General features: G+C 44.6%; 1 protein-coding gene across 1 annotated transcript in view; it reads left to right on the top strand.

Annotated features, from left to right (window-relative positions):
• Positions 1-18,520, top strand: part of ipo11 (importin 11) — a 457,504-nt gene that overhangs the window by 208,526 nt on the left and 230,458 nt on the right. The window lies entirely within an intron of this gene.

Here is an 18,520-nt window from a genome sequence, read left to right on the forward strand (position 1 = left end):
TTTTTCTGCCATGCATACCGCCCCTGTTATGTCCCAATAACTCAATTTTAGTTTCATCAGTCCCCAGCACCTTATTCCAAAATGAAGCTGGCTTGTCCAAATGTACTTTAGCATACCTCAAGCGGCTCTGTTTGTGGTGTGTACACAGAAAATGCTTCCTCTGCATTACAGCATCATACAGTGTCTCTTTGTGCAAAGTGTGCTGTATAGTTGAATGATGCACAGAGACACTGTCTGCACCAAGATCATGTTGTAGGTCTTTGGAGCAGGTCTTTGGGTTGACTGTGACTGTTCTCACCATTCTTCGCTTCAGCTTATCTGAGATTTTCCTTGGCCTGCCACTTCGGGTCTTAATTAGTACTGTGCCTGTGGTCTTCCATTTCCTCACTATGTTCCTCACAATGGAAACTGACAGCTGAAATCTCTGAGATAGCTTTTTGTATCCTCCCCCTAAACCATGATGTTGAACAGCCTTTGTTTTCAGGTCATTTGAGAGTTGTTTAGAGGCTCCCATGTTGCCACTCATTAGAAGAGATGCAAAGAGGGGAAACCTTTGCAAATGGCCACCTTAAATACCCTTTCTCATGATTGGATTCACCTGTGTAAGGAGGTGAATGGTCAGTGAGCTTACAAAACCAATTTTGTGTTCCAATAATTAGTGCTAAATGTATTCAAATCAATAAAATGACAAGGGTGCCCAAATTTATGCACCTGTCCAATTTTGTTTAAATAATTATTGCACATTTTCTTTCTGCACACTTGCTGATTCAAACAACCAATGATTTATAAAGGAAAATCATGAAAATTATAAGGGGTGCCAAAACCTTTGCATACAACTCTATCTTTGGTTCATACTGCCTCGAATGAAATAGAATTCTAGTCAATGCAAGAATCACTGCAGTTTTTTTAAATTTTGCCTTTTCTATACCATCCCAAATTTTCTGATTTTTGGTTATACAAAATTGTCCAGACACTGATTTTTCTGTGTTTCCGTTTCTTTTTTATGATATAATTTATTTTGTTTTAGATCTATATTTTTTCATGCTTATTTCATCATGGGCTTGTTAAATCGCTATGTAATTCAGAACAAGGTAGAAGATTCTTTAAGTATAGAGTGCATCTCTTTTCTTGATTTAATATGGGAAAGGTATTTCTGTTTTTATTGTTTTAAAACTGTTGTCTGGTTCCTGTGTTTTGTAATGGCAATAGAACCTTTTGCCTCGAAGCTTAAAGGAAAAGAAAACCCACTGATAAAATACAGCTGGGAAGATTGTGCTATAAAGTGACGATTGATGTATATCAATGAAAATAAGGAGCTCTTACAACTGAAATATCCCACTCGAAAGTCAGCATTTAAGCAGAATTCGACGATTTCATAAATGCTGTCATTGACACAATTTGAACCAATCATAAAAAACCCTGGATCAAGTGTTGTTGCTGTTGTGACGTAGCATGAGCACAGAAAGCTACAGATGGCGAACACGCGCTGATGTAAAAGTCATCTCTCCCTTGCTCTCTTTCCCTCACTCGCCGTTTTCCTGCTGAGCAAACATGAAGCCTCTCAACTGTAAAATAAACTAAATTTCTAAATGTATCATCAGCTGTGTTCACGGGAGCAACTCCGGATAAACACTCAAGGATTTTGGTGGGTTTCCCGTTCAGTGGAGAGAAAGTGAATCTCCGTTTGGCTGTCGTCTTCAGCTGTGCTTCGAGCTGCGGCTTCACCGCCTCAGGACATTGACGCGGCTGATTGTCAGTAACAATACAGTTCATCTTTTGGAAAATCTGTGCTCTGTGGCACAGACCATTTGAACCCATGGCCGCCTGCTGGTGACTTTAGACCAGCCATACAAAAACATTCTTAACTTCAACATAAATGATCGCACATGCCTACAACTTTGCATGTGGACTAAACATCATAATATACCAACCCAATTGTAAATTATCTCTCTCTCACACACACACACACACACACACACACACACACACACACACACACACACACACACACACAGAATTGGGTAAGACACATGCTTCTCTTGAGACAAGGATGGGGAACTGTCCTGTTGATGAGTATCTCACCCCAGCTCTAAGTGGTGGTCATGAATGAAATTATCTGCTGAGGTTAAAACAAAAACCTCATGACTCTTGGTCGTGCATGACAACCAGTTTTATATCCATGTCTTAAAGGCAACAACTAATGTATTTTGTACAACTATGGCTAATCAAACCATATGGGCAAGTTTGTTCAAGACTATTGGACGATTGTCACCTTTGGTATTACATAAATGTCCTAAATATCAGTTTTCCTTAGCTACAGTATCTTAAATTCCATTACTGTGTTACAGACAACATTTAAAATAAAACTGCCACTTGGCTGAAACATATGTGAAAGATTATATACAATAGAAGTGCCTCATTAAAGGTAGACAATCCTGTTCATTATGGCATGAGTTACCCTACAATTTGTCTCTATAATGAAGCCAAGTAGACATTACAATACAATTTAGATATTCAAATATGCAACTCGGAAAGTTATAAAAATAATTGCAACAAATGTATTTTAGTGTCATGAAATGGTGTTTGCCTAAACATTTGCAAGGAAATTGTCTGAGTTTAAATGTTAGATATTTTTTGTTCTTTTTTTCCTTTCTTGTTTTTTTTAATTCACACAGGTTTGTTATTACTTCACTCATCACCTCACCACTTATACTTTGAATCTTAGTTTTTTTAAGCCAGTTAGACTCTCAGAAGAATGGACTATTGATCATAGCCTTTTAACAGACTAATATGGAAAATGGCTCTCTTTCAGTTGTCTGATTTATTATCAATATCTCTGTTCATGTTGAGTGGTCTTTGTTATTCAGGTAGGTTTTGAAGCTCTCAAGACAAGATTTGTCTGTCTCTGACATTTCAGACTCTGTTCTTCATTGAAATGAGCCCAAGGGAGCCTTATTGATTTGTTTCTATGGCAATGCATGACCTTCACATCGCGCTCTCTCTCTCTCTCTCTCTCTCACACGCACACAGAAAAACAAAAATGATGACCCATATGCGTGAGTAATTGACAGCGGAGTTGAAACCATGCCATAGGTTTTTTTTTTTTTTTCCTTCTACCTTCCCTCTATTTTTTTGGTCACCTGTGCTGTTGTTTAGTTTGTCAACCTGCAACAATTCTTTTTCATCTTAAAATAATTTGAAATTTAATCACAAGTATAATTTTGTCTTTATTGGCGTACAATTAACAGTCTACTTCTCAAATATTTTACAGTTTTTTGCTTTACTTATCTTTAGTACGCAGACATCTGGTTTCACTTTTGACGAAGTAGCTGTCAGGGTGGTCATGTTTTCAGATTTGTGAAATTAGAATAAAGTGTCAGTATTATGTATATGGTATTATAAACCAAATCATCATTCAGTGTTTATGATACTGCGCGTACAAGGGCAATGTTTAGATCTGCAACTGGGTTTCAAATTCATCTTTCTGGAGTTTAATTTCTGAAATGTACAGAACATTCCACAAGACACTTGCTTGTCTCTGCCTTTGGAACATTGTGTGTGGGTGTGAGATCATTACAAAGAATTGGCAATTAAGCCACTTTTTCAGTTTAAATCTTTGATATCAATTTGGTGAATGATTTCATATAATTCTGAATTATTAAAAAGCAATTTTATGCAGTATTGCACTGCATTGTTTTAGATGATGAAACCCATTAAACCCATTGCCTGATATTTGTGCAGCATAAATGAGTGACAGATTGAATTATCACTCTACACAAACAGTAATTTTTGCAGTTACCGTACATGTGTTTGTATAAACTATTTTATGATGTTTGCAGGTTATACAATGTACTTATTTCAACTTTTAGGTTAATGGGTTGCATCACCAGTATTATTGTTTCTCCCTTGATTGCACATTGATTGCATTATAATTAGGATCCGGCCAGTATTGAATTCTTTTTTTTTTTTTGGTTGGATTTTTTTTTTTTAAATGATACTGTTGGCGTTATTATTTCACGTGACATTCATGAGATTTTCTGTCTTGTTTTAGAACAATTATAATAATATATGGCAAATGAAGATGTATACCACAGACTGGACATGACGTTTCTTTAATATCCCATTGATGGATAATGATTTGGAGTCAACATTGTCACCATGATTACTATCCTTCATCATGGTGACAGTGTTGACTCCAAATCATTATCCATCAGTGGGATATTAAAGAAATGCCACTCTACCCATCCAGGTTTGTTCTCCTCACATTTGGATGGATACAGTACACTGCAGATGACAAACCCATTTATTATCTTACATGATGATGTTCAGTACAGTTTAGCTTGTCAAAATGTTATGCCATCGATTCTTTCAAAGGTGTGTTCCCACATATTGTTTGTTTGCGCTTGTATGACAGTTTACTTGTAAAACAATGTTTTATGCCTCAAAGTACCTCAGAATGTATCTAAAAAGTATTTAATATTTTAAATTTCCTAGGGGAGGCCCCACAGTTCCCTCTGTGCCTTAAGGTGCTCCACCCTCAGATGGATGCTTCGCATCAGTTTTCGTCTAACACAAACATCCACTAAAATGTTGAGCTAAAAAAAAAAAACTCCACCAGCACCCATATAAATGTAATTTACCACAGGTTTAAGGTACTGGAAAATCTTGAAAAATGGACCTTGAAAGTGCTTGAAAAGTGCTTGAAATTGACCTTCAGTGATGAAAGTTATCCAGGAATTCCCGGAAATCAGCGTACTTATTTCAGTGGTGAACATTTTCGGTTTATTTTTGTTTTCCTGGCCCTTGTCAGAGCTAGGAGCTGATGTCATGATGTTTGTATCTGTAAAATCATTTAGAAACGTCTCTGATGAGACACTATGGTGGATATTAAGTCTCACGCTTTCACATCCTGATCCGAGACTGAAGGATAATGCTACATGCTGCCGCTCATCCACACAGCAGCAAATGATGGGCGGCGTTACACATTTTTTTCTGTGAAAGCTGCACTGTGCTGAAACTGCAAAACTAATGGATGAAACATTGTTCTGCTGCAGGGAGACGATTTAAAGTTCATTAGGAGTAAATTCAAATGGGGCTGGTTCAAGGAAAAAGGACCGAAACGGTGACCAACTTTTTTTTTTTTTAATCATTGTTTATGCAGAAAAGCTAACACTCCTGGTAAGTCCTTGAGTTTTATATCATGTTTCAAAATCTGTCTTTGGGAAGAATTGACTACAAATTCTCTCCATGCAAACTCTGGCCTGCTAAGTCTGTCAAGCATGGGCCGAGGCATGGCACAAACAGGATTGGACACAAATGCACAATTCACGATGCAGGCTTAGAAGTAGAAAAAAGGCTTTATCTAGTAAATGAGCAAGGGTTTGGTACACAGGTGGTCAATCAGCCGAGCAGACAAACAGGCAGGAGTAGGCAGAGATGTGGTCCAAAAAACAACCAGAGTTCTCAAACATGGCGAGGCAGGGTACAGTGGCAGAGACCAAAGTGAGGTCAAAGCAAGGCAAGGTCATAACACAGGCAGACAAAAGAACAAGACAGTGGAAGGCTGGTAAATAAATGAAAAAAAATCAACAAACTGGCAGTGAGGGGGCAAACACAAAGAACCAGTGGTAATTAGGGAACAAGGTGCGGGAGAAGGTGTTGTGTGGGCCGCTGAAGAGGAGGTACTGCTGGCCCACCACCACCAGAGGGCGCCCTGCCTGGAGTGCGGGCTCCAGGCACCAGAGGGCGCTGCCGCCGACGAAGGCTGCCAGGGTGACAGCTGTCACCCATTACTGGACACAGCTGACTGCACTCAGGACGGAGGTATATCAGCAGGACAGCGTCTCCACCTCAGTGCCGAGATATCGCCTTGAGATTAAGTACCGGATCCGACGAGCGGAGGCAGTGGCCACCTGGGAATTCGGGACTTGGCGGTTCCAGTATTTCTGGGGTTCGGTGGCAGAGGAAATCTGGGTGGTTCCGGTTCGACTAGGACGGACGCCTCCTACCTTCGAGCCTGCCCACACGACACCAGCAGATTTCGGCTTCAAACTCCAAATTATTAATTGTTGTATTGGTTGTGCTCTTTTCACAACAGTAAACCTTGTTATTCACCTTTCTCCATTGTCCGTTCATTGCGCCCCCTGTTGTGGGTCCGTGTACCTACACTTTCACAACAGGATATCTCGGCCAGCGTCATGGATCCCGAGGGGCGTCAACCGGCTGTTGAACGGCCAATGGAAGAACAGGGCGCAGCGGCGGCTTCGGGAGGGGTAGTCGGTGAGTTGCAGCGGATCCTCACCGCTTTCACCACTCGGATCGATTTCATGACCGAGCAGCACGTTCTCCTAAACCGCAGGGTGGAGGCTCTCGCCGCACAAGTGGAAGCGCGCCCTCCGGGCGCCGCTGCGGCTCTCCCTCCCGAGGACCCTGCGTGTGAGAATGACGTTCCACTGGTCGTTCAACGGTCCCTTCCTCCGTCCCCAGAAGCATACATAAGCCCTCCAGAACCGTACGACGGCTGTGTGGAGACGTGCGCGGACTTCCTTATGCAATGTTCGCTCGTCTTCGCTCAGCGTCCCGTGATGTACGCAGCTGATGCTAGCAGGGTAGCTTATGTGATAAATCTGCTTCGCGGGGAGGCACGCGCTTGGGCTACAGCGCTCTGGGAGCAGAACTCACGGCTCCTTCAGTCATACGCCGGGTTTGTACGGGAGCTCAGAACGGTGTTCGATCATCCCAACAGAGGAGAGTCCGCTTCAACCGCATTACTGTCCATACGACAGGGACGTCGGAGCGCAGCTGCCTATGCAGTCGCCTTCCGCATCGCGGCAGCGAGATCCGGCTGGAATAGCACTGCCCTCCGCGCTGCCTTTGTAAATGGATTGTCTCTGGTCCTAAAAGAGCACCTGGTGGCTAAAGACGAACCGCGGGATTTAGATGGGCTCATTGATCTGGTCATACGGCTTGACAACCGGTTAGAAGAACGTCGCCGGGAGCGAGGCGAAGGGCGTGGCCAGGCACGGGTCGTCCCTCTCCCTTCCGGGTCCGGTCGAGTTCCGCCGTCCCCACGCTCCTCTGTTCCGGCGCTCCGTGCGCTTACGGCTCCCCCTGCTGACGAAGCTATGGACACGAGCAGGGCAACATTTAGGGCACCTGGAGCACAAAGGAGGCGGGCCCACGGAGCTTGTTATGTTTGTGGCTCGAGTGAGCATATGGCAAACGACTGCCCCGAGCGGTTAAACTCCAACGCCCGCCCCTAGAGACTGGGCCAGGGGTGGGCCAAAACATGCACGTGGGACACACCCACATTGCTACACGACTCCCAGTCACGATTCTGTATGAGGATTCTACCCTGAAGGCCCCAGCACTGGTGGACACGGGCTCTGAGGGGAATCTGCTTGACAGCAGATGGGCCAGGGAGATAGGGCTCCCTCTGGTGGCTCTTACCTCGCCTGTGCAGGTTCGGGCACTAGACGGCTCCCTACTCCCACCAATCACGCACAAGACACCTCCAGTAACGCTGGTGGTGTCAGGTAACCACCGGGAGGTGATCGAGTTCTTCGTGACTCAGGCCACCTCCCGTGTGGTTTTAGGGTTTCCATGGATGCTGAAGCACAATCCCCGGATTGATTGGCCGTCCGGGGTAGTGGTACAGTGGAGCGAAACCTGCCATCGGGAGTGTCTCGGTTCCTCGGTTCCTCCTGGCTCCCACGCTAAGGAGGAGGTCCGAGTCCCGCCCAATCTGAAGGCGGTGCCAGCGGAGTACCATGACCTCGCTGACGTGTTCAGCAAGGATCTGGCCCTCACGCTACCTCCCCACCGCCCGTATGATTGTGCCATTGATTTGGTTCCAGGCAGTGAGTTTCCGTCCAGTAGGCTGTACAACCTCTCACGGCCGGAACGCGAATCCATGGAGACCTACATCCGGGACTCATTAGCTGCCGGGTTGATCCGGAATTCCACCTCACCGATGGGCGCAGGTTTCTTTTTTGTGGGTAAAAAGGATGGCGGGCTTCGTCCATGCATTGATTATAGGGGGTTGAACGAGATCACGGTTCGCAATCGATACCCGTTGCCCTTGTTAGATTCGGTGTTCACCCCCCTGCATGGAGCCAAGATGTTCACCAAGCTGGATCTTAGGAATGCGTATCATTTGGTTCGGATTCGGAAGGGAGACGAATGGAAGACGGCATTCAACACCCCCTTAGGTCATTTTGAGTACCTGGTCATGCCGTTCGGTCTCACTAATGCTCCCGCGACCTTCCAAGCATTGGTAAACGATGTCTTGCGGGACTTCCTGCACCGGTTTGTCTTCGTATATCTAGACGATATACTCATCTTTTCCCCGGATCCTGAGACTCATGTCCGGCATGTCCGTCAGGTCCTGCAGCGGTTGTTGGAGAACCGTCTGTTTGTGAAGGGCGAGAAGTGTGAGTTCCACCGCACTTCTTTGTCCTTCCTGGGGTTTATCATCTCCTCTAACTCCGTCGCCCCGGATCCGGCCAAGGTTGCGGCGGTGAGAGATTGGCCCCAACCCACTAGCCGTAGGAAGCTGCAACAGTTCCTCGGCTTTGCGAATTTTTACAGGAGGTTCATTAAGGGCTACAGTCAGGTAGTTAGCCCCCTGACAGCCCTGACCTCTCCAAAAGTTCCCTTCACCTGGTCGGACCGGTGCGAGGCCGCGTTCAAGGAGTTGAAACGGCGCTTCTCGTCTGCACCAGTTCTGGTGCAGCCCGATCCTAGCCGCCAGTTAGTGGTTGAAGTGGATGCCTCGGACTCAGGGATAGGAGCGGTGCTCTCCCAGAGCGGGAAGACCGATAAGGTCCTTCACCCGTGTGCCTATTTTTCTCGCAGGTTGACCCCCGCTGAACGGAACTATGACGTCGGCAATCGGGAACTCCTTGCTGTGAAAGAGGCCCTCGAAGAGTGGAGACATCTGTTGGAGGGAACAGCCGTGCCATTCACGGTTTTCACTGACCATCGGAACCTGGAGTACATCAGGACCGCTAAGCGTCTGAACCCCAGGCAAGCCCGCTGGTCATTGTTCTTTGGCCGTTTTGACTTCCGGATTACCTACCGCCCCGGGACCAAGAACCAGCGATCGGATGCATTGTCCCGGGTGCACGAAGAGGAGGTCAGAACGGAACCGTCGGATCCCCCGGATCCCATCATCCCGGAGTCCGCTATCATGGCCGCCCTCACCTGGGACGTGGAGAAGACCGTCCGGGAGGCCCTGACCCGTGTCCTGGACCCCGGAAACGGACCAAAGAACAAACTATACGTCCCACCAGAGGCCAGGGCCGCAGTCCTAAACTTCTGTCACGGTTCTAAGCTCTCCTGTCACCCAGGGGTGCGAAGGACCGTGGCAGTCGTCCGGCAACGCTTCTGGTGGGCATCCCTGGAGACCGACGTCCGGGACTACGTCCAGGCTTGTACCACCTGCGCCAGGGGCAAGGCCAATCACCAGAAGACCTCAGGGCAGCTACAGCCACTGCCCGTGCCTCATCGCCCCTGGTCCCACATCGGCCTGGACTTCGTCACGGGTCTCCCGCCGTCCCAGGGAAACACCGTCGTCTTCACGATAGTGGACCGTTTCTCCAAGGCGGCCCACTTCGTGGCCCTCCCGAAGCTCCCTACGGCCCAGGAGACAGCGGACCTCCTGGTCCACCACGTCGTCCGTCTGCATGGCATACCATCAGACATCGTCTCCGATCGCGGTCCCCAGTTCACCTCACATGTCTGGAGGAGCTTCTGCCGGGAACTGGGGGCCTCGGTCAGCCTTTCGTCCGGGTACCACCCCCAGACCAACGGGCAAGCAGAGCGGGCCAACCAAGAATTGGAGCAGACACTACGCTGTGTGACAGCCGCGCACCCGACGGCCTGGAGTACCCACCTGGCCTGGATCGAGTACGCCCACAACAGCCAAGTGTCATCAGCCACCGGCCTCTCCCCGTTTGAGGTGTGCTTGGGGTATCAGCCCCCCTTGTTTCCGGTGGTCGAGGGAGAGGTCGGTGTGCCCTCGGTCCAGGCCCACCTACGGAAGTGCCGTCGGGTGTGGCGTGCTGCCCGCTCTGCTTTGTTGAAGGCCCGGACGAGGGCGAAGAAACATGCAGACCGGCGGCGGGCCCCGGCCCCCACGTATCGTCCTGGACAGGAAGTGTGGTTGTCCACCAAGGACATTCCCCTTCAAGTGGACTCCCCCAAGCTCCAAGAACGATACATCGGTCCCTTCAAGGTCCTCAAAGTCATCAATCCCGCCGCAGTGAGGCTTCAGCTTCCGGCCTCACTGCGGATTCACCCAGTGTTTCACGTCTCCCGGATAAAACCCCATCACACCTCACCCCTCTGCACCCCGGGTCCGGCACCACCTCCTGCCCGGATCGTCGACGGGGAACCGGCTTGGACCGTGCGCCGGCTCCTCGATGTCCGTCGAATGGGCCGGGGTTTTCAGTACCTGGTGGACTGGGAGGGGTACGGCCCCGAGGAGCGCTCCTGGGTGAAGAAGGGCTTCATCCTGGACCCGGCCCTCCTGGCCGACTTCTACCGACGCCATCCGGACAAGCCCGGTCGTGCGCCAGGAGGCGCCCGTTGAGGGGGGGGGTCCTGTTGTGTGGGCCGCTGAAGAGGAGGTACTGCTGGCCCACCACCACCAGAGGGCGCCCTGCCTGGAGTGCGGGCTCCAGGCACCAGAGGGCGCTGCCGCCGACGAAGGCTGCCAGGGTGACAGCTGTCACCCATTACTGGACACAGCTGACTGCACTCAGGACGGAGGTATATCAGCAGGACAGCGTCTCCACCTCAGTGCCGAGATATCGCCTTGAGATTAAGTACCGGATCCGACGAGCGGAGGCAGTGGCCACCTGGGAATTCGGGACTTGGCGGTTCCAGTATTTCTGGGGTTCGGTGGCAGAGGAAATCTGGGTGGTTCCGGTTCGACTAGGACGGACGCCTCCTACCTTCGAGCCTGCCCACACGACACCAGCAGATTTCGGCTTCAAACTCCAAATTATTAATTGTTGTATTGGTTGTGCTCTTTTCACAACAGTAAACCTTGTTATTCACCTTTCTCCATTGTCCGTTCATTGCGCCCCCTGTTGTGGGTCCGTGTACCTACACTTTCACAACAGAAGGGACAGGACACACCTCATATCAAACCCTGAACACCAGACAAGAGAGTGCAGTAAGACAAAAGCAAAGTGAACATGGCCCAGCTGAAAGGTGAACCTAAAACCACCATGATCTAAACAAAATGCTGAAACCGTTGATGAACAAAACCCCATTTCAAACAGAAAATCAAAGACAGAGGATCGAAGACAGATACAAACACGAGTCCAGATCATATCAAGAGCCCACAACGGGCTGAATCATGACAAAATCTGCATTTTATGGTTCTTTGGTACAATTTTACACATTACAATGGAATTATGTTTACATGATTTTTTTTTTTTTTTTTTTTTTTTTTAGGTTATAGAGAAACAGCTTATCTGTTTGGATTAGTCACTCTAAAACTGTAAATATGCATGAAACTGCAACTACTTTATAGTGCCAAAACCATTACTTTCACACTACTGAGTAACAGACTGCAGTGAAAGATTGGCATAGCACCCAGGGCAGTTGCATCTCCAAAAGCCAGAAGGCAATATTACCATCTCAGTGTAGCATGGTATTAGGTTCAAAACATCAATCATGTTCCAGCTTGTGCTTTACAGTACTCTTCCACAAATATAGCTACGTGAATAATTTTTAGCTAAAAATGAAAGTATTTGTGTGTGGCTGTTGTGTGCCTGTACCTTGAGAAAATGAGCATGGCTGTGATTTCTTCTAGCTTCACTATCCGCAGGGTGGGGTGCTTTTTTGGACTGACGTATCACCCTCTACACAGCTCAGTAACAAAAGTTACAAAATTCAGATTTTAAATTAAGCATCCAGCTAATTTTGATTTCGCTTAACATCATCACATGATGTCGTTGACATCAGAGGTTTGATGCATTCATTACCCTCAAGGAAGCGGGCGTCTATGCAGAAAACTGCATTTGATTCTCTCATGTAGTTCCTGAGACCTAATCATTTATGTATGTTATACAGTGGCCTCCGGTTTGACCTTGGCTTCAGCCCTATGGCCTTGACATGGCCTGAGCTGTGAGAGGATGCTCCACCAAATTTATCCACCAACTTTGATTGAAATTACTGTTTGTGTTTTAAAAATATCACTGTAGACAGAAATTTCCCTTGTACTAGTGTCTTTCCGCTTTACAGCAGTATGAGTTAACTGGACCTGATCTGCAGCAATTAATCCTGAGCTGATCAGATTATTTCATACTGGATTGTTGCGCAGTAGTTTTCATAGATTTGTAGTCTATTCATAGACAGTAATCTAGATGACATAATCGGGTTTGGATCTATGTTACAATAATTTTCATGTGTACACTGTTGGGAGGACAAGAACAGCACATCACCACAGCTGCTTCATTTAACAAAGCCACATTTAAAGCTATTTTTATTCTTCTTCAGCTGCATTTTCTCATTACTAAGCAGTTTTGTTTTCTTATGGAATGACGTGCTTCCAGAGTCATGCTGCAGTTAAAAACCACATTTAAACTTCCAGCTGGTAACAAAGACAGGTACTTCCTTGCCACCACGACAGCTCAAGAGAGATGTATCATCTTTGCAGAAATTACACAAAATATAAGTGCTTAAAAGTTTTGATGTATACTTTATTTACTTAAAGCAAAATTACTGTCGTGTAAATCATTTACGGTGAATACGATTATTCATTTTAGTGCATGCTTATTAAAAGCTTCTGTGGAATATCTAGCAAAGACTAGTTAAAATTTTAATTTACAGTAATGCCATATTCCTGTAGAGATACTAAAGGATAATAATTACTAATATATTATATGGCTGTTCAGAGCTGTGTTTTCATCTTCTTGGTCTTCATTTTGGATGTCCACTTCGAGCTCGATTAATGTTAATTCCGCTAGTTCAAACTCATCACTGTAAAATTTGCTTGGAGAATGGTCCTCTTCATCACTTATAATTTCTTTGTTCACTTTTTGTTTTATTTCGCATCATGAAAATTGTAAGCAAAGTCGTGAATCTGATACGTGATGCGGACTGATTGTTATGGTAACTGTCTGATATGGTAAATATCAAAATATCATCGGAAATCAGCCAATCAGAGCGTACTGTCGTAGCCATATAATAAAGTTTTAAAAAACTCATTTCAAAACATTTAACAGCAGTGTTTCTTTGTAGTTGGCTGTCTAAATGAACCAACTTCAAACTGAATATCTTGGTTTCTAAATTATTTCACTGAAGTGTTGTAGTTAGTTATAATGTCTTTCTTGACTTTCAATTATAAAACTGGCAAGCTGAAGGAATAATGTAATGTTTGGCAGCCTTTTGTGAATATTTCTCTCTCTCTCTCTCTCTCTCTCTCTCTCATCCCAACACATTCCTTTCTGAATCTATATTCTGAATTTGTTGGTGGCTAATTCAAACATCCACCAGTCACCTTTTTTTTTTTTTTTTTTTTACGTTTTCACTGAAAAAAGAAACAAAAAATAAAACACTTGTTTCCTCTTCCTTGTTGGATCACTTTTTCTCTGGTGAACACTGCATTACACACAATAATCTGTCATGGTAAAACAGGATGTGAGTTACTGTTTTCTGTTGAGAAATATGTCATAAATGGGTTTGGATTTGGCACATATTTTCACTGAGTCCATCAGTGAAAATGATTTATTGGGGAGAACTGCTTGTGGATTTTGTAGTCATTAATTACTTTCACTGAACCCCCAATGAGGAGAAGTTGGCATCTTGATCCCTCCTGACTAAGACGTTCTTTCACATTTTATCTTTAAATGTACAGTGATATATTGGATACTAAAATGTATAAAGTGAATGTACCCAATTGATCAAGGAAAGTTTTATTTGAGATCATTCCACAAAACAAGTGCACGATAAGAGAAGGCTCTGTGGTCCGCAGACTCTTTATTCGCCCTAAGGACGCAAAGTAATCCTCACTCCCGAGAACACAAAGCCGAAAACAAAACCGTACACCATTTATCCGTGTGAAGTTATGTTGTGTATAAATTAAATGGAGGTCCCCGTAAGTGGTCAAATCCCACGATATTACAGAGGGTTCAAATGAGAATATGATCTCCTATAGCAGAACCTTAAATCCGACCTCACAGAGACCAGAAGCCAGTGAAGAGATGCCAAAATGGGTGTAATGTGGTTGAATTTTCTGCTTCCTCTCAAGAGTCTGGCAACGCTAAAATCAGAATATCATTTACCACTTTAGTGAGAGCTGTCTCTGTGGAATGATATGTTCTAAATGCAGACTGCAGTCGCTCAAAGAGATTATTCTCAGCAAGGTGGTCCATGAGCTGCTGTGAAACCACTTTTTACAGAACATTAGAACAACATTATAGATTTGACGTCGGCCTATAATTTTTCAGTACATGAGGGTCAAGATTAGATTTCTTAAGTAATGGTTTAATCACTGCAGGTTTGAAACATTTAGCGATATATTAATAGTTTCCAACACAATAGGCCAAAGAGAAGGCCACAGATCCTTAAACAGTGTTGTTGGTATAGGATCGAACAAGCAGGTTGTTACAAGTTTCATTAACATGCCCACTGAGATACTGTCAAATCTGGGAAATCTAGGTACTGTATCAGTGATGGCATCACCTTTGACAACAGGGTGTAGTGGTAGGATTAAAGCATGCTTAACCTAATGTCATCTATTTTCTTCTCAAAGTAGTCTTAAAAAATCTTGGCCTGTAAAAGGAGAGAGACTTACCGGTGGCTGTCCATGAATAAGTGTTGCCACCCTATCAAACAGGAACTTTGAATTATGCTTGTTTTGTTGGTCAAATCAGAGTAGCAGGCCCGCTTTGTAGCCAGTCATGCATGCTTATAGTCTAGAATAGCATTGTGCCACATAAGGTGGAATACTTCTGGTTTTGAACTACGCCATTTTCATTCTAGACATCTAGCCTTTAAGGGCCTTTCACACTGAACGCGTTAGACACGTCAGAAGCATCAAAAATCTGTCTAAAAAGCATTATTTTCAATGAGACGCGTTGCTTTTTAGACGCGTCAGAAGCGTCGCGTCAAAAGCTGAGCTAAACCGACGCTTCTGACGGGAACATGAATTGCCGCTTGTCGGCAGGCTGACACTGTCAAAGTTCAATCCATTCCAACTTTCGACTCTCTGAGCTGTGACGTACCTTCGTGTTATCCAATAGGAACGACACTTCGGGCCAAAACACGGAAGACTCGGCAGAAACCACTGATCTATACAAAACAGATCGGTGCAGAAACCACTGATCTATACAAAATGGATTGGTGCAGAAACCACTGATCTATACAAAATGGATTGGTGCAGAAACCACTGATCTGTACAAAACATTAACGTGTGACAGGACTGCTCATTTATAGAGCAGTTTTCTGAAGAAAAATCATTGGAAAGGTTTTTTTTTTGTTGTTTCTTACTTCAGAATTTCTGATTACTGTTAAAAAAAAAAGTTTAGAACACTTGTAATTAAAATAGCTAAATAAATCAATAAATGGTTCTTTAGAAATCTTTCATCTGTAAATTAAAACCACCTGTTGTTTCAGATAAGATAATTTCTTGTTTAATATAAGGAACCTTGGACATTTATTTTTAGACAAATAAAATAACATGGAATCTTTTACATTTTTTAAGTCTGGTAGATTATTTATATCTCATTTCAACCAGAAAAACAGATACTAAATAAATACAAATGTTTATTATAAATGCAACAGGAAATAATTTAACAATGACTGCAGTGTGATTGTAAAGTAGGATTTTTGTGACATAAACCTCATGACTTTTTTTATATACTCATTTAAACTTGTAATTTCGTCAAAATATGTAATTGTAATTTCCACCTGTGCAAATGTCTTTTGACTTTGATTTGCGGACATGTTTAATGATCCGTTCATTTATTGTTAAAATATAAAATGAAACAGCTTTTTAAAAAATAATAAAATAGTTGCTGTTCAAAGAGCCTTTTATTTAGAAGCAGGTGATGTTATTCTGGATTCTCGGGACCAGATGAAGGTCTCTTCTGCAGCTTTGAACTCTGGTGGTGTTGCTGAAGACACTTTTGTCCTATTTTGAAGAGCAGAGATGGGCAAACTGGGACTTCGCATATATCCAAAAAGTGGGAGATTTCGGACTGAGTGGGTCTGCTCCATCCCCATGGCTGCCTGCCTCGGTCTGCCCAGGAATGATGCCTGAAGGCTGGCTTCTCCGTGCGGGTCGGCCCGCTGTCGCGGTTCGATTGATATATCCCACCAAGTCGTCAGTCCTCCCTCGGACTGCGTCACTCCGAAAAGTAGCTGAAAAAAAGCTTCTCCCAGCAGGGTGATGGGAGAATCGTTCTACTGTTGTTTTTTAAAGCTTTTTTGTGGTTCAGGTGACCTAAATTCAAGATGGTGATCGCTGAACTTTTTTCAGATTGTGGAAACAGCCAGAGTGTGATGTAGCCGCAATCTCCGCCCCCTTGCCGCTTCCGAAGCGACGCGTCTGACGTCACGACACGTTGGAAACACACCGGCCTGGCGTTACGACACGTTGGGGGACGTTAAAGCATCGCGCTGAAGCTTGCAGTGTGAAAGGCCCTTAACTCTGTGATCAACTTGTAAAATCCAGCAAATGCTCCAGAGGATGTATTGTTGCTGTGAATAGTGATGCCGAAAGGAGCGAGTGCGCTTATTTTATGACCGCAATGCAGATGCCGTGCACGCGCAACACATGCGCGATGCATTCATAATACACCCTTAATACTGCCATGATAATCTCAATGTGTCAGATCAGTTTCCTCACTACATGCATTATATAACCGGTATTGTTCATCATATATTTGCTATATATTATTAATATATCCGGAATTCATACTGGGACATTTATCATTTTTGGCCATTTTTGTTGCGGACGACAACGAACGCCCGCAGTTTGTCTCAATTCATGCACGATTAATCCTCTCCCCAGTGGGACAGGGCCCTTAGTTGAAGAGTTGATGTGTCACCGCAATGATGAATAAGGTTCTTGTTTCAGTAAAAAAAAGGCAATGAGATTGTAAACTTAATAAGTGAGTGATCTGAGACCACTGACACAAGACGCACGATGTCGATATTTGTGACAGTGATTCCGCAAAGGAGGACCAAATCCAGGATATTTCCGCAGATGTGTGTCAAACCCTGAATACATTCCTGAAATCCTAATACATCTATAATGTCCATAAATGATTTGCATAGGGGGTCAGAAGGCTTATTTATATGAACATTGAAGTCACCAAGAGTCAGAATGTTATCTGCACAGGTTGCCAAATTAGAAATAAACTCGCCAAATTTATGTAAGAATTCATAATTTGGGCCCAGGGGCCTATATATGATGACAAAATAACATGGTTGATTTTTATGCTTCTGACCTTGGCTATACATAGTATCTTGGGCAGAGCAGAGAGTCAGATGTTCCAGCGAATTATATTTTAGACCCCCAACAGATTAGTAGGCTAAACTCATATTTATAAGTTAGGGCAACACTCCCACCTTGCTTTGTATCACGAAAGACATGACTAAATGTGTACGCTAGTGGGCAGGCTTCCTTTTAATGGGAGGACAGCAGTAGGTTTAAGCCTGGTTTCACATAAACCAATCATATCTAAGTGGTGTTACATAATTAGATCATTTATCAACAGTGATTTTGAGGACAATGACCTTATGTTAATGAGACCCAAACTGAGGACCTCAGTGGGATTGACAATTGGACTATTGGGATTTGGGGAGGTAGTATATAAGATGCCTAAAATTATGTTTGGTTTAAGAAGTATTAAGTTTGCAAAGCATATCCCTCTATGCTTTCTATTGATATGTCTGTTGAAACAGGCCAAAGTCTCAACTTGATGGATTTCTCTACCTGCCACATAAACTGCGCTGTCACCATAGTGGGTATTCTGTGCCAGTTTCCCCACTAGGCTAATGGATTCTGTGCTCACATTAGTTGTAAGTCCTGCATATTCTTTAGTCAACTGCTCCATGGCCTGCTTTAGAGTCCTAATGTTACCCTCCCTGTAGAGCTCTATCTATGTTCGCAGATAAGATGGCGGCACTCACCCTGGTAGGGTGAAAGCCGACTGGCATCAGCAAGCCACGGCAACCTCCCAAAAAAGGCCAGTTATCAATGAAACTAAAGCCAAAATTGCACCAACCACTGATTCAATGATGTCAGCCTGCTAAACATCTCATCATTACCCCAGGAGGGGAAGGGACCAGACACTATTAATAGATGCTGACACATCTTACTGTCGAGGTCACAAATCCTCTCTATGTCCATTTCTGTGAGTGTCTCATTCTAATATCATTGGCACAGATGTGAATAACTATGTGGATGTATCTAGTGTCATGTTCCTTTGCCTTACTGTTCTTGTGCAACTTTAGCACCCTAAGGTGAGCGGCAATGTCGGGTGCTCTGGCCCCA

The sequence above is a fragment of the Thalassophryne amazonica genome, chromosome 5 (assembly GCF_902500255.1).
Source record: "Thalassophryne amazonica chromosome 5, fThaAma1.1, whole genome shotgun sequence".
Classification (NCBI taxonomy): Eukaryota; Metazoa; Chordata; class Actinopteri; order Batrachoidiformes; family Batrachoididae; genus Thalassophryne; species Thalassophryne amazonica.